The sequence below is a fragment of the Gekko japonicus genome, unplaced genomic scaffold (assembly GCF_001447785.1).
Source record: "Gekko japonicus isolate JY-2015 unplaced genomic scaffold, Gekko_japonicus_V1.1 scaffold34, whole genome shotgun sequence".
Lineage (NCBI taxonomy): Eukaryota > Metazoa > Chordata > Lepidosauria > Squamata > Gekkonidae > Gekko > Gekko japonicus.
The window spans coordinates 2010693-2026496 of NW_015173673.1; the positions used below are offsets into that span (position 1 = coordinate 2010693).

The 15804-nt window shown below is 41.6% G+C and overlaps 1 protein-coding gene across 1 annotated transcript in view; it reads left to right on the forward strand.

The window, feature by feature from the left end:
• CACNA1C (calcium channel, voltage-dependent, L type, alpha 1C subunit) overlaps positions 1-15804 on the forward strand; it is a 629866-nt gene that overhangs the window by 16800 nt on the left and 597262 nt on the right. The window lies entirely within an intron of this gene.

Consider the following 15804-nt stretch of genomic DNA (forward strand, 5'->3'; position numbering starts at 1 on the left):
ACTCTGCATCACTGCTGCATAGAGCCCACCTAAACTCCAAGTATCCAACCAGGCCAGCCCCCCCCCCCGGATGGTGTGGGGCCGGCCAGTGCGGTCACCTAAGGCTCTTGCCTTTGCCAGGCAAAGGGCAAGGGAGGGAGGCCTCCTCCTGACCCTTCCTGAGCCCATACTGCAATCTGGCCCTCATTAAGTGAGTCTCGGCTATGTTTCCTCATAAGTAGTTTCTTCCAGTCTGGAATTTGCAATAATATGAACGCCGTTCACAGTATGTTCATTTAGCATTTGGTGGTGCAGATGAAAACAATCCAGAAATGAGTAGAAAATTGACGAAGAGAGAGAAAGAGAGAATACATCACAGGCATTTATGGCCCGAGGCCTTATCATATATGTTGCAGAATCCTACCACTCTGCTGAGACATCCTTGAAGCTTTCTCCGATGGAAAAGGCTCTTCTTCCTTGACCACAAGAAACTCTTCTGGTGAAGGAAGGCTTCATGGGCAGAGTATGGATAATGTAAATAAATAACTACTTGGGTGTGTACAGTGATCAGATATGAGGCCCAGTTTAGACAGTAATTAGCCTTTATGTTTTATAAATGAGAGCGACTCATTGGACTATTTTGATATGAAAATGTTATAGGGAACCTCTCTCTTTTCCATCATTTCAGCTTGATCTGAAAGATACAGTAGGAAAATGAGACTGTAGCTTTGCCTGAGCAGCCTCTCCTTATCACTGGGATCCATGGCTGTCTGTGGGCTATCGTTGTTTATGTCTGTCCAGTGTGTCTGTTTTCAGATCATTAAGTTATGTTACATATGCAAGCTGAGCCTATACAAATTTTGGACTTGGATGGATTACATCTTGACCCCACACAGCAGGCATACATCTCAAATACTGTTCTGAGTTACCTCTTGTGGTTGCTGAAAATGTTTCTGATCAAAGCTGTCTGTTCCCTCTGACTGCAGTGTCAACACCTTTTGCCACACAGACTATATTTGGCAATTGCAAGGGCCAGATGTCTGATTCCTACAGTGCACGTGTTCCAGCTACAGCATTTCTGTGACTCCCCAGTTAGTTGAGTTGGCACCTCTGCAGCTGTTTTTTTTTTAATCTGCTTTGTTAAATTTGCCCTGATGGAAAATGTTGGGATTTTGGAAAGTTTCCTGCTTGGCCGCCACTGTACCACAGTGGCTACGGGGCTTGCATGCAGGGAGGCAGAGGGAGCTGAAATGGAGACCATCTGCATATTGCAGTCTATACCTGACTTGCCAGATAGTAAATTTTATTTTTAATATTTACTCTCCCTACTGAAAGTTCGAAAAGTATCTTAACCATTCTTTTACATCAAAGATAATAAGAAAAAAAATGCATTCGCTTGGCTTTTGCAATGACATTCTAAGATCTTATATCATTTTTTAAAGAGCTGATGTTTCTTAAATGGTCCACGTTGGATTACTATGGTAATAATCAATACATTGTTGCTATATATCTAAGATGAATCATGTATAACTACTTGTAAAAGATGTAATATTTTCTTTTACAACCCATTTGTCATTTGAGGCTTGACACTTTGTCCTCAGTGATCATAATTTTATATTTCATGTTCCTTTTGTATGTTTTTCTCTGTGCTTGGCTTTCATGTCTATGTAGAATGTAAGTCCTAGGAAACACTGAATCTGCATCCTGCATTTTTAAGGGTACAAATTGCATGGACCCAACCTACAAGTTTCTTTTGAACTATGGTGCTGGAGAAGACTCTTGAGAGTCCCTTGGACTGCAAGAAGATCAAATCTGTCAATCCTAAAAGAAATCAACCCTGACTGTTCCCTGGAAGGCCAGATAATGAAACTGAAGCTCAAATACTTTGGCCACCAAGTGAGAAGGGAGCACTCACTGGAGAAGACCCTGATGCTGGGAAAGATTGAAGGTCAAAGAAGACGGGGACGGCAAAGGATGAGATGGTTAGACAGTGTCATTGATGCAACGAACATGAAGTTGAGCAGACTTCAGAGGACGGTGGAAGACAGGAGGGCCTGGCGTGATCTGGTCCATGGGGTCGCGAAGAGTCAGACTCGACTGTGCGACTGAACAACAACAACAACCTACATGCAGCCAGTTTTTATGCATGTAGGCGCTGTTCCCAAGGTCCATATATCAGTGGTGAAAGACATACTTAGTATGTGAAGGACATCTGAGGATCAGTCATTGGAATCTACATTTAAAAGTATCTCAGGTATCATGGCTGTGAAATACATTTCTGAGAAACTGAAGAGCTGTTGATTGTAGACAGTCGTAGACTAGATGGACCAATGGTCTAACAAAGCAAAAGGCATTTTACATTTCTATTGTTGACATTTATCACTTATATCTCTGATCTGTTCTTCAAAGAGCTGAGGCCAGGGTACATGCAATTATCCCACTTTAATATGTTGTCGAAGGCTTTCATGGCCGGAGTTCATTAGCTGCTGTAGATTTAGATTTTCCGGGATATGTGGCCGTGGTCTTGGTATTGTAGGACCTGATGTTTCGCCAGTAGCTGTGACTTTCATCCTCAGTGGTATAACACAGAAAGATGGAGTACTCTCTGTGTCAAGGTGAGAAGAAAATTGGTAGGCAGGTGCCTACAATGCCAAGTCCACGGCCACACAACCCAGAAAATCTACAACAGCTAATATCCTACTTTAACCTCATAACAACCCTAGGAAGTAAATAAGAAACAGCAACTTGACAATGCTGCCTCCAGTGACTAGGAATTAGTACCCGTTATACCACACTAAGACTAAATATAACAGGTTATATAATATAATACTATAATTTCTACTTAAATTTTAAAAGCATCCACTCTATTACTCTTGGGTGGAAGCATCTCCAGAGACATTGGCAGAGATATTTGAAGACACCGTGAACTATGAAATCCTAAAGATGAGCTAAATTATTGTCATAAAAGCAGATTTTCATAAGGAACTGTTTCATCTGATACAGAACTTTTTTTATTGTAGTGGTTACATTTTATGAGCACTGTCCTACCTTGAAGAGAAGAGAATTGCATACTGAATAGCAGACTTATACAAGAGATCCAAGAAAAATGTTCCATTGATAAGTTCTGCTTTCATTATCACACTTTAAGACCTTTATAGTTGACCACATGACAATAATTAAATAAGACCTAAACCAGCAGTCTGAAGATTGGGCCTGGCTGGATAGCAGGTTCAAAGTGCACTATATTTTCCACATGACCAAATAACCATCTGATTACTCCCTGCCAAATAGAAATTCAGCACACAAAGAAGTGAGTAACTTTTTCTACTCATGGACTGAAAATAAATCTGGTTATACAGCAATCAAAACGGGCTTGGTTGCATGATGGCTTGGTTGCATGATGGGATACCTTTTGTGCTGAAGTCAGTATTTTCAGACATGTGAACTGATTTTCTATTTTCAGGAAGGCATCTTTGCTAGAGGTACCAGGAACTTTGTGGCAAACACGGTTTGGCAAGCAAGCATACAATTTTTTGACAGATAACTCATGAGTTGACCTTTAGATCACCTTACTCCACTGATTCAAGTAGCTGCCAAAGAGTTCTGTAGCTGTGCAGTAGTGTTGCTGTGGTTTAACTCCCTTCTATATTGCAGCTACTTTTGAATCTGCACAGTAAATGCTTTCACAGAAGATGGATCACAGTGTTAGGTAATTAAATGATGATGGGTGCGGAACTACAAGACCTATGTTGTTGTTGTTCAGTTGCACAGTTGAGTCCGACTCTTCGCGAACCCATGGACCACATCACGCCAGGCCCTCCTGTCTTCCACCGTCCTCTGGAGTCTGCTTAATTTCATGTTCAGTGCATTGATAACTGTCTAACCATCTTATCCTTTGTCACCCCCTTCTTCTTTGACCTTCAATCTTTCCCAGCATCAGGGTCTTCTCCAGTGAGTGCTCCCTTCTCATTTGGTGGCCAAAGTTTTTGAGCTTTATCTTCAGTATCTGGCTTTCCAGGGAACAATCAGGGTTGATTTCTTTTAGGATTGACTGATTTGATCTCCTTGCAGTCCAAGAGACTCTCAAGAGTCTTCTCCAGCACCATAATTCAAAAGCATCTATTCTTTGGTGCTCGGCCTTCCTTATGGTCCAACTCTTGCATCCATACATTACTACTGGGAATACCATTGCTTTGACAATACAGACTTTTGTTGGCAGGGTGATGTCTCTACTTTTTTATTATCCTGTCTAGGTTTGCCATAGTTTTCCTCTCAAGGAGCAGGCATCTTTTAATTTCATGGCTGCAGTCACCATCTGCAGTGATCTTGGATCCCAGGAATGTGAAGTCCGTCACTGCTTCCATGACTTCCCCTTCTGTTTGCCAGGGAGTGAGTGGTCCGGATGCCATGATCTTAGTTTTTTGATGTTGAGTTTCAAGCTGACTTTCGCTCTCTCCTCTTTCATCTTGAGCAAGAGGCTCTTCCCCTTCTGTTTGCCAGGGAGTGAGTGGTCCGGATGCCATGATCTTAGTTTTTTGATGTTGAGTTTCAAGCTGACTTTCGCTCTCTCCTCTTTCATCTTGAGCAAGAGGCTCTTTAGGTCCTCTTCACTTTCTGCCATTAGAGTGGTATCGTCCGCATATCTGAGGTTGTTGATGTTTTTCCCAGCAATCTTAATTCCCGCTTGTGATTCATCCACGCCAGCATTTTGCATGATGTACTCTGCATATAAATTAAATACGCAGGGTGACAATATGCATCCTTGTCTTACTCCTTTTCCTATGCTAAACCAATCAGTTGTTTCATATCCTGTTCTAACTGTCTCTTCTTGTCCCTTATACAGGTTTCTCAGGAGACATGTGAGGTGGTCTGGTAGTCCCATCTCTTTAAGGACTTGCCATTGTTTGTTGTGATCCACACAAAGGCTTTATCGTAGTAATTGAAGCAGAAGTAGATGTTTTTCTGGTGTTCCCTTGCTTTCTCCATAATCCAGTGAATGCTGGCAATTTGATCTCTAGTTCCTCTACCTCTTCGAAACCCAGCTTGTTCTCTATCCATGTACTGCTGAAGCCTAGCTTATAGGAACTTGAGCATGACCTTGCTAGTGTGTGAAATGAGTACAATTGTGCGATAGCTTGAACATTCCTTGGTATTGCCCTTCTTTAGGATTGGAATGTAAACTGACCTTTCCAATCCTGTGGCCTCTGTTGGCATTTTCCAAATTTGCTGGCATATTGAGTGCAGCAGTTTAACAGAATAATCTTTTAAGACTTTGAATAGCTCAGCTGGGATACCATCACCTCCACTAGTTTTGTTGTTAGTAATGTTTTCTAAGGCCCATTTGACTTTGTACTCCAGGATGTCTGGCTTGAGGTCAGTGATCACACCGTCGTGGTTGTCAAGGACATTGAGGTCCTTCTTGTATAGTTCTTCTGTGTATTCTTGCCATCTCTTCCTAATCTCTTCCGCAGGGAAGGCGGGATATAAATATAACTAATAAATAAATAAATACATTCTGTTAGGTCCCTACCGTTTTTGTCCTTTATCATGGCCAGCTTTGCACGGAATGTTCCCTTGATTTCTCCGGTTTTCTTGAAGAGATCTCTAGTCCTTCCCATTCTATTGTTTTCCTCTATTACTTTGCATTGTTCAGTCATGAAGGCCTCCTTATCTCTCCTTGCTGTTCTCTGGAAATCTGCATTCAGTTGGGTAAATCTTTCCTTTTCACCTTTGCCTTTTGCTTTCCTTCTTTCTTCTGCTATTTGTAAAGCCACTTTGCTTTCTTGCATTTCTTTTTCTTTGGGATGGTGCTGATTGCTGCTTTTTGTACAATGTCATGAACCTTCATCCATAGTTCTTCAGGCACTGTATATCAAATCTAGTCCCTGAAACCCATTCTTCACCTCTACTGTATATTCATCAGGGATGTGATCTGGGTCAAACCTGAATGGCTTAGTGGTTTCCCCAACTTTCTTCAGTTTAAGCCTGAATTTTGCAATGAGTGGCTCATGATCTGAGCCACAGTCAGCTCTACGTCTTGTATTTACTGACTGGATAGAGCTTCTCCATCTTTGACTGCAAATGACATAATCAATCTGATTTTGGTGTTTCCCATTTGGTGATGTCCATGTGTAGAGTCGCCTCTTAGGTTGTTGGAAGAGGGTGTTTGCTATGACCAGCGTGTTCCCTTGACAAAACTCTGTGAGCTTTTGCCCGGCTTCATTTTGTTCAAACTTGTCCATTATTCTGGTTACCTTTTGACTTCCTACTTTAGCCCCCTATGATGATAAGGACATCTTTTTTTGGTGTTAGTTCTAGGAGGTGTTGTAGGTCTTCATGGAACCGGTCCATTTCAGCCTCTTCTGCATCAGTGGTTGGGGCATAGACTTGGATTACTGTGATGTTGAATGGTCTCCCTTGGATTCGCACAAAAATAATTATGTCGTTTTTTAGATTGTAGCCCATTACTGCCTTTCTCACTCTCTTGTTGACTATAAAGGCCACACAATTTTTTCTGTGGGATTCTTGGCCACAGTAGTAGATATAATGGCCTTCTAAGTTAAATTCGCCCATTTCCATCCACTTTAGTTCACTGATTCCCAAGATATCGATGTTCAGTCTTGCCATCTCATTTTGACCACGTCAAGCTTACCTTGATTCATAGATCTTACATTCCAGGTTCCTATGCAGTATTGTTCTTTGCAGCATTGGACTTTCCTTTCACCATCAAACTAATCCACAGCTGAGCGTCCTTTCGGCTTTGGCCCAGCTGCTTCATTCTTTCTGGGGTTACTTGTACTTGCCCTCTGCTCTTCCCCAGTAGCATATTGGACATCTTCTGACCTGAGGGGCTCATCTTCCAGCATCATATCTTTTATCCTTTTGTTACTGTCCATTGGTGAAGATACTGGAGTGGGTTGCCATTTCCTTCTCCAGTGGATCACGTTTTGTCTTGAGTTCTCTGCCGTGGCCTGTCCGTCCTGGGTGGCCCTCCACAGCATAGCCCACAGCCTCATTGAACCATGCAAGCCCCCTCACCACGTCAAGGCAGTGATCCATGTCAAGGACAGGTCCTGTAACGCTGTGCAAAAACATTCATGTACAAAATAATGTTCATAACAGATAAACTCTAAACAGTAGGACTTTTTAACAATCTTTCTTTATATCACTGACTGAATGGCCAGATTGCTTCTTTAAACAATTGGCTGTGGAGTAGGAATGGGCATGAACCTGCTGATGAACTAAAGTTCGTCATGAATTTTGGCCAGTTTGTGGTTTGTGAAGCAATGTTCGCAAACTGAAGAACTGCCACAAACTTTCATGAATTTTGATTTAGTTCATGACAGTTCATGAAGATCAGAAAGCAGGGATTTAAACCCCTGCTTTCTGCTCTTCATGAAAAATAGCTCAGCTGTTTGGTTTAAATGGCTGGGAACTATTTAAACTCCTGCTTTCTGCTCCCTGCAGCTTTTTGCGGGGACTAGAAAGCAGTGGTTTAAATGGCTCCCAGCCATTTCACCTCCTGCTTTGTGCTCGGTGTGGCTAGGAGCCATTTAAACTCCTACTTTTTGCTCCCCACAAAAGCAACTGCCTTGTGAACCAACTTCCTTGTTCATATGGGTTCGTGGTTTGGTTAATGGTTCAGCCACGAACCACAAACCAAACTGAACCACAGAAATGTAGTGCATGCCCTTCCCTACTGTGGAGCAATGAACTGCAATGACAGGTCTATGGGGGAAAACTAGGACTCCTATCAGGCTCTGCATGTATGAAATGCATGGATTGTACTGTACTATTTGAATATGCATAAATAACCTCCTAAACAGGCTCAGGCGGCTCACAAATAATTGAACTGCTTGATGAAAAATTGATTCCTTGCTCACAACTGATGAGCAAAACAAAAGCTGAACCAGTGGGTGCTCAAGCATCACTTATTTTCACTTGACTCAGTTACTGCTTACCTATGGTGACTTAAGCAGTCACCAAAGAGCACTAGAACTACTAGGGCTTAAGAAGATGGTTCCCAGTGAGGACCTGTCCAACAACACCACACCACAATATTACGATTCATTGCCAAGTCTAAGACAAGACAGAGAAGAAGCAATTGGTGGTCACTGAATTCTGGTATTATTTTAGTATCAGACAGCAGCAAACGTTAGGGAAAATACTGTTAAGGATTCATAATATGAGAGTTTCATTACCCTTAACACCCTTAAGGCACCATGCTATGCTTTTAACCAGGGTGATAAAAGGATGGATGGATAGCATTTGTGACTATTGCAGAAACAGAATGTAGTTATTCAGTATCATTGAATACTGCTCTGTGATCTGTTTGGGAGACCTGAATGTTAATTTCCCTTGACAAGCAGCTATAAATCTAGCCCCTCTGTTTAAAACCTCTTCTTTGGAGACCTTATTCTAAAAGGACCTTCAAGTTATATGTGTCACGTGGGCAATCCTATCTTAAAGTTCAAAGAATTGATTTGTAAAATATCAAATATTTTATTTATGGCAAAGGGTAGAGCAAGAATGAATCTGGAAAAAAACATACAGTAGCTTATGACAGAATTGCCTTCCATTGCTGTGGAAATACGGCAGATCTGTTGGGGTAAATTTGGTGTGCTGCTCACAGACAGTTCCATGTTTACCTTTTGCTTTCATGTGAAAATGTTGCAGTGAAAAAGGATACCACAGAGATATTGAACCGACTTGCATGGAAGGAGAGCTCACAGTTTGTATTCAAGCTGCTATGTCTGAAAGGCAGTCCATGTTTGTTTCTCAGCACTTTTGATCTTATTACTTGAGCTGTTCTGACAGCCAGGTGAAGATCACATTGTCAGGCATCCATGTGACTTTTGAAGAATATGTTTCAATCAGTTGGTGGGGTTTATTGTGGCTGATCCCCCCTATACTTCAACATGAGCTAACATGTCTTTCTAACTGTGACCATTATATTGTACGGGGTATAAAGAAATGATTGGTTGCTCAAATCCCTATAGTAATGTGGAATCCATTCTTAAAGGACTAATCCTTCTAGGAGGGGCTACTGAATGATATGATGTTTCCAATCACAGTTCTTTGTGGATAATCATCGCTTTGAATCGTATCACCAGTCACCCACAATCCACATGTTAAGAATGCCAGTTTATGGTTTTTGAATGTGTGGATTGCTGTATTTGTTAATTGCTGTTGTTATTTGAAACTGTTGGTCACTTTTCCACACAAAACAAATCTCTAGTCAAGGCAACTCACAGCAATAAAATTATACAATAGAATAAACAATTAAAATCATTGCACAAAATATAACCATCAGTCAAACAGCAGCATTAAGAATCAAGAATTTTCTTACATTAGCACAAACAGCAGCATTATGGTTAGGTTATATATGCCAGATGGAGGAGATGTATCATGACTGAAAGACTGGTGCCAGCAGAAAAACAGAAAAGCCCTATTTATAACCAAGTCTTCCCTATGGATTTAGGGATTGCAGCATTTAATTTTAAAAAGCTGTCACCATAAGGATCACAATCTTATATCTACAAGTGTAGATATAAAAAGCGTGGAGAAATAATCCAGAAGAAGAAATGTAAACTTTCTGATTTAAAGTTTTTTTTTTAAATTAAAGGTTGTCCAAATAACATTTTTTTATTTTAACATAACAAAAATACAGATAAACTTATTTTTCGACAATGTAGTCACTTAGAAATGTTCCCAAGCACAACTTTAATGCCCAGCATGGCTACAAGATCTTCCCATGGCATTAGACCAAAGCACAAAGTAGCATAACTCTCAAGGGGTTATCATATGTGTAGAACTGTTCCCAGATAATGAAACTGAAGCTCAAATACTTTGGCCACCAAATGAGCAGGGAGCACTCACTGGAGAAGACCCTGATGCTGGGAAAGATTGAAGGTCAAAGAAGACGGGGATGGCAAAGGATGAGATGGTTAGACAGTGTCATAGATGCAACAAACATGAAATTGAGTGAACTTCAGAGGACAGCAGAAGACAGGAGGGCCTGGCGTGACTTGGTCCATGGGGTCGCGAAGAGTCGGACTCGACTGTGCGACTGAACAACAAAAAGAACTTCTCAGAAGGAGCTTAGCCTCACCAGACGTTGGTCGTTTTCTTATAGCTGAGGCAGCTGGTTCCAATACGTAGCTATGGTAGAACGTGGTAATGTTTTCAGTTCTACAAGGATAGAGGTAACTGTTGCTTGACATGACATAAGATCACTAGGTTGACTGAAGAATCCAAGCTGCAGCATTGGAGGTCCAGCTTTGTGGTCCTGGGAGGCTATAGTTCTTGACTGACTGACTGAAATTAACCACTTCTCCCTGACCCCAAGCAACTTATAGTCATAGAAAAAGTACAATTTAAATAAAGTAAGTGAATAAACAAAAATAACCCGCTGTATCTTGGATCAGTCCTGCATCCATTTGGCTGGTTCATCCAAGGCCACAAAGTACAAGCCATAGGCCAAGGCTCTATTGCACTTCCTCTTCAGCTCTCAACAAACAGCTTGCATCTCTGGCCACACCCAAGCTTTATACCTGTGATCAGGAAGGGAAAATGTGGTTAAGTGCGCGGACTCTAATATGGGAAAACCGGGGTTGATTCCCCACTTCTCCACTTGCACCTGCTGATGTGACCTTGGGTCAGTCACAGGCTCTGGCACAGCTGTCCTTGAAAAAGAGCAGTCTGTGTCAGAGTTCTCTCAGCCCCACCCACCTCACAGGGTGTCTGTTGTGGGGAGGGGAAGGGAAAGGAGTTTGTAAGCCGCTCTGAGACTCCAAGTGAAGGGCGGGGTATGAATCCAATCTCTTCTTCTTCTCTTCTTCTTCTTCTGCTCAGATTTTTCAGCTGGCAGCAGTCCCCTCCCAATATTTCTTTTCCTCTTCCTTCATATGAGATTTGCCTTATAGCATGAACCAAACCAGCTCAGTTGCATAATTTTGAATCTGCATGTGGAGTATTTTGAACACATGCGGCTCTGCAGTTATGCAACTAACTTCTTCCAGGACCATTTCAGCTCAGGGAAAAGGTATGGTAGGGGGAGGTGGGAGCCCTGAGTCAAATCAGCTCCTGAAGGCTTTAAAAGTAACGTTCCCTGGAGCTACTGGAACCCATATCTAACTCTTTTTTTTTTTTTAAGTATTGTGTCGCTTGGCCATAACACTCACCCAGAGAATCTGTTACCAGGGATTCTGGAATGTGGCATAGCTGTCAAGACTAAACAGTTTTGATTTTGTTTTTGAGCAGGAAAAGAGAAGTATTTGCTATTATATTGCTAATGTAATTGGAATATAAAGAAATAAATGAGACATTAGAAAGGACTTGAAAGCTTCTCTTATCTAGCCACCAGCACAATTGTCTGCAGTGACTGAGTGAAAGAATGTTCCCAGCATTTAGGAGCTAGCACAAAATATCTAGCAGGACTAAAAATGTTTTAAATACCTAGATGTCAGACATCTGGGAGTTTTCCCAGGTTTGAATTAAGCTTTGTAAAAGCCTCCAGAAGGCTATTTCACAATGTTGTGGCTCCTAAAGAAATAGCCTGAGCTCAGGCACTGGCAGATTTTGCTGATCTGCATGTAGAATGGTCGTCATGAAAAGTGTAAAAGAATCTGCCTGTCTTGAGAAAACTAGTATGGGAGTGGGAAGGGTATAGCATAAGCAGACTGACAATTCTGGTCATGTAGCCCAGTTCCAAATCCAGGGGTCCAGACATTCTTGTAGCGGTCTTGTTAGTCCAGACTAGCCTCATCTTGTGAGAGCTCGAAAGCTAAGTAGAGTTGGCCTTGATCAGTACTTGGATGGGAGACCGGCAAGGAACACTGGAGCATCTCTTGCCCTGAAAACCATCTGCTCATCTCTTGCCCTGAAAACCCCATGTGGTAGAACTTCATAGGGTCACCATGAGTTGGTAGCAACTTGATAGCACATTTTACCTTTTAGAGATTCTTAGGAAGTTCTTGTTTGCTTCCATTGGTCACAGTGTGTCTTTCCCTATACACAAACAATATATATATAAGTGTTTTTAGGCCTTTCTCTACACCTATACTCTCTCTTTGTCTAGAAGAGTATTTTGAGGCAATCTAATCTCCTCCCTTCTATCACAAGACCATAGATTTGAAGTGGACAGATAAATACCAACTAAAGAGAACACCACTTGTCACAAAGTGAGTCTAAAAGCTGGGCTGGTTGCCAGGTGCTCAGGGACAGTTTTGTATTGAGGACTGCCTTTTGATTTATGCTAGTCTTTGTTTTCATCCTAATGAGTGCCAAGAAATAAAAATGGAAAATAAAAATGAAGTGAAATGTCCTTATAGGGACATCTGTTAAAAAAAAATAGCCCATATATATTCTCCTTGGTAGGAATATGTAAATATGGGATTACAGTGTTGTCTGAAATAAAGTGTTTCTGTACACCAGGATGAAATCTAAGTAGTTCTAATTTGGGAGGTTACCGGCATACTACAGCATTTTGAGGAGGGTTTCTGGCTACACTGATACAGGGAGGTGGTGGAGTTCCCTCTGTCAGTGGAAATTACCATTAGAATTTTTATTGTTACAGCACATAGCCAGCAATTATAAAAAACCATAAAAGTAACTTACAATAACCAAATGGTAAAACTACTTTAAAAACAAGAAGGTTACTAAGGAACAACATTAAACGGTCATTTTGATCACTAAAACCAGACTTAAGAATACGCTGCAATGGAATACATTTAAAGGAGTAAAATAGAATGACAAAAAAGGCAATAAGATTTAAAATCAAAAAGTCCTATCCCAAGTGACAACCAGAACACTGATGAGCTTTTACGACCAAGGAGCAAAATTTTGCAATGTCTGGATTTCAATGTCTAAAATATCCAGATGGTGAATCTATTTATGTAAAATTATACAAGCATTTTAAAATCTAAAACCAACAATACAATGTAAAAAGGACATAATTTAGTCTTAAAAAGATAAAAGAATGAGAATAAAAAAGTCAGTTATTTGGGAGGGAATCTAACCCAAGTGGCTACCTGAACACTGATGAGCTTTTACAACCAGAAAACAGAATTTTGCTATCTGGTGTATCGCTGTATGGTCAGGATTTAAAAGTAATTTCTCTATCTTATCCTGATCAGAGGAGCCAACCAAGAGAGGACCAATACATTTTGTGCGAGCTTCGTTATATAATGGGCATCTCAGGAAGACATGTTCCTGGGATTCTATCTCCCCAGACGCACACATGCATAGCCTCTCATTTCGGGGAGTTTTCTTGAATTTACCCTCGAGAACTGCAGAAGGTAAAGCAGAGCATCTAGCCAGCGTATACGCCCTCCTAAGTTTATTTGACTCCAGAATGGATAAGTAAGGGGCTTGAGCAACAATATATTTACTACTGTAAGGCGCTAAAAAGGCAGGGGTCGCCTGTACGTCCAGTTGGCGTTCAATATCTTCAATCCTCTGCCTGACCACTAGCTTAGCTTGAGCATCCCCCCTTTCCAAAAGCTCTTTGGGTGAAAACCCTAGTAGTGTAATTTTCCGAATAGTATGGGTCAGCCATTTAGATTGGTAATCGTCAGTCAGGATTAAGGGCACAAGGCCACATGGATTTAGGTTTATCTTTAACCAAAGAAAAATAGAGTGCAAGGTGATCTTGGCTTCAACTTTCATCATGCCAGTCTCTAGCCGTACCATTGCATTTGTAACACACCTTGGGACTTGGAGCACTGATCTCAAAAATTTCGATTGAACCAGCTCTAGTGGGGCATAGCAAGAAGATGTCGCTCCCAGTAGCGTCCCATAGAGCATCTGGGCTAATGTTTTAGCCTTAAAGAGTTTCAGTGCTGCTGGCACAAAATAGCCCCCTGTAGAACGGTAGAACTTGTGAATACCTTGGGCGGATTTATCACCCGTACATGCTGCTGCCTGACTTTGAGCGAACTTAGAGCCCGAGGCTTGGATAACCATACCAAGGTAACGAAAGTTGGTTACCTGTTCAAGATTCTGATCATTTATACTCCACTTTCTTAACTTAGGTCTCCTGCCAAAGGCCATCACCTTCGTCTTCTGATAGTTAATAATCAATTTCTGATCACTACAATAACTGGCAAATCTATTCAATGCCCTTCTCAGGCCAATTGAGGTTCTAGAAAGAATAACAGCGTCGTCAGCATATAAAAGTATAGGGATAGGACGCTGGGCCAATTTGGGTGGATGGAGATCTGTGCCATTAAGATATCCAGCAACATCATTAATGTAGAAGTTGAAGAGAGCTGGTGCCAACATACACCCCTGCCTAACTCCCTTGTGGGTAGAGATTTTATCTGTCAGGTGGCCCAACCCGGTACATCTAACCCTCAGGGAGGTGTGTTCATGTAAAGCACGGATGAGAGCTAGAAATTACCATTAGATACAACCCAGTATTTTAAATTTATTACAGTTCTGTGGGTACATTAGATAGAGGGACAGTGGCTTACTCAAGTCTGATTAGTTAATTTCATGACTAAACAGGGTCCTAACCCCAGTTTTCCCAAATTGTCCAAAATACAGTCAATTTTAAACCAGAATTTTTAAACAAGAATAATAGAATAATAGAATCACAGAGGCCATACAGGCCATCTAGTCCCAACCCCCTGCTCAATGCAGGATCAGCATAGACCAGTGATGGCGAACCTTTTAGAGATCAAGTGCCCAAACTGCGACCCAAAACCCACTTATTTATCGCAAAGTGCCAACACGGCAATTTAACCTGAATACTGAGGTTTTACTTTAGAAAAAACAACTCATACATTAACTTAAGATGATCCAAACAAAGTAAGGAAAACAATCCCAAATGCTTTCATTTACTTAAAATTATTTGGCAGAGAATTCGACACTTTAATGATGGTCTGGGCCTGGCTGGGGCGATGGCGCGCGTGCCCACAGAGAGGGCTCTAAGTGCCACCTCTGGCACCCGTGCCATAGGTTCACCACAACTGGCCTAGAGCATCTCTGACAAGTGTTTGTCCAGCCGCTGCTTATCTGGGGAGGGCGGGATAGAAATGTGAATAATAAATAAATAAATAAATAAGATTGCCAGTGAGGGGGAGCTCAACATCTCCCTAGGTAGCTGATCCCACTGTTGCACAACTCTTACTATAAAAAAGTTTTTCCTAATATCCAGAGAGTACCTTCCCACCCTTAATTGAACTCATTATTGCGAGTGCTATCCTCTGTTGCCAACAGGAACAGCTCCCTGCCCTCCTCTAAGTGACAGCCCTTCAAATACTTAAAGAGAGCAATCATGTCCCCCTTCAACCTCCTCTTCTCCAGACTGAACATTCCCAAGTCCCTCAGCCTTTCCTCACAGGGGTTGGTCTCCAGGCCCCCCAATCATCCTCATTGCTCTCCCCTGCACCCGTTCCATTCTGTCCACATTGTTTTTGAAGTAAGACCTCCAGAACTGCACACAATACACCAGGTGTGGCCTGCCCAATGCAGTGTACAGTGGGACAATGACATCTTGCAATTTGAGTGTTATTCCTCTGTTGACATACCCCAAGAACTTGTTCACACACATACACTGCTACCCAGAAATGTATCCCCCATCCAGTAGTATACGTGTTCCTCATTTTTGTTACCCAGTTGTAGAACTTGGCTCTTATCCTTGTTAAATTGTATCTTGTTCACATCTGCCCACTTTTCCAGTGTGTTCAGACCTTGTTGAATTCTATCTCTATCTTCTGGTGTGTTCGCTGCTCCCCTCAATTTGGTGTCATCTACAAAGGACAAAAGGGATGTTGTTGAAAAAGAGCAACTTCTTCCCAACAAAAGTGCTATTTTACTAGA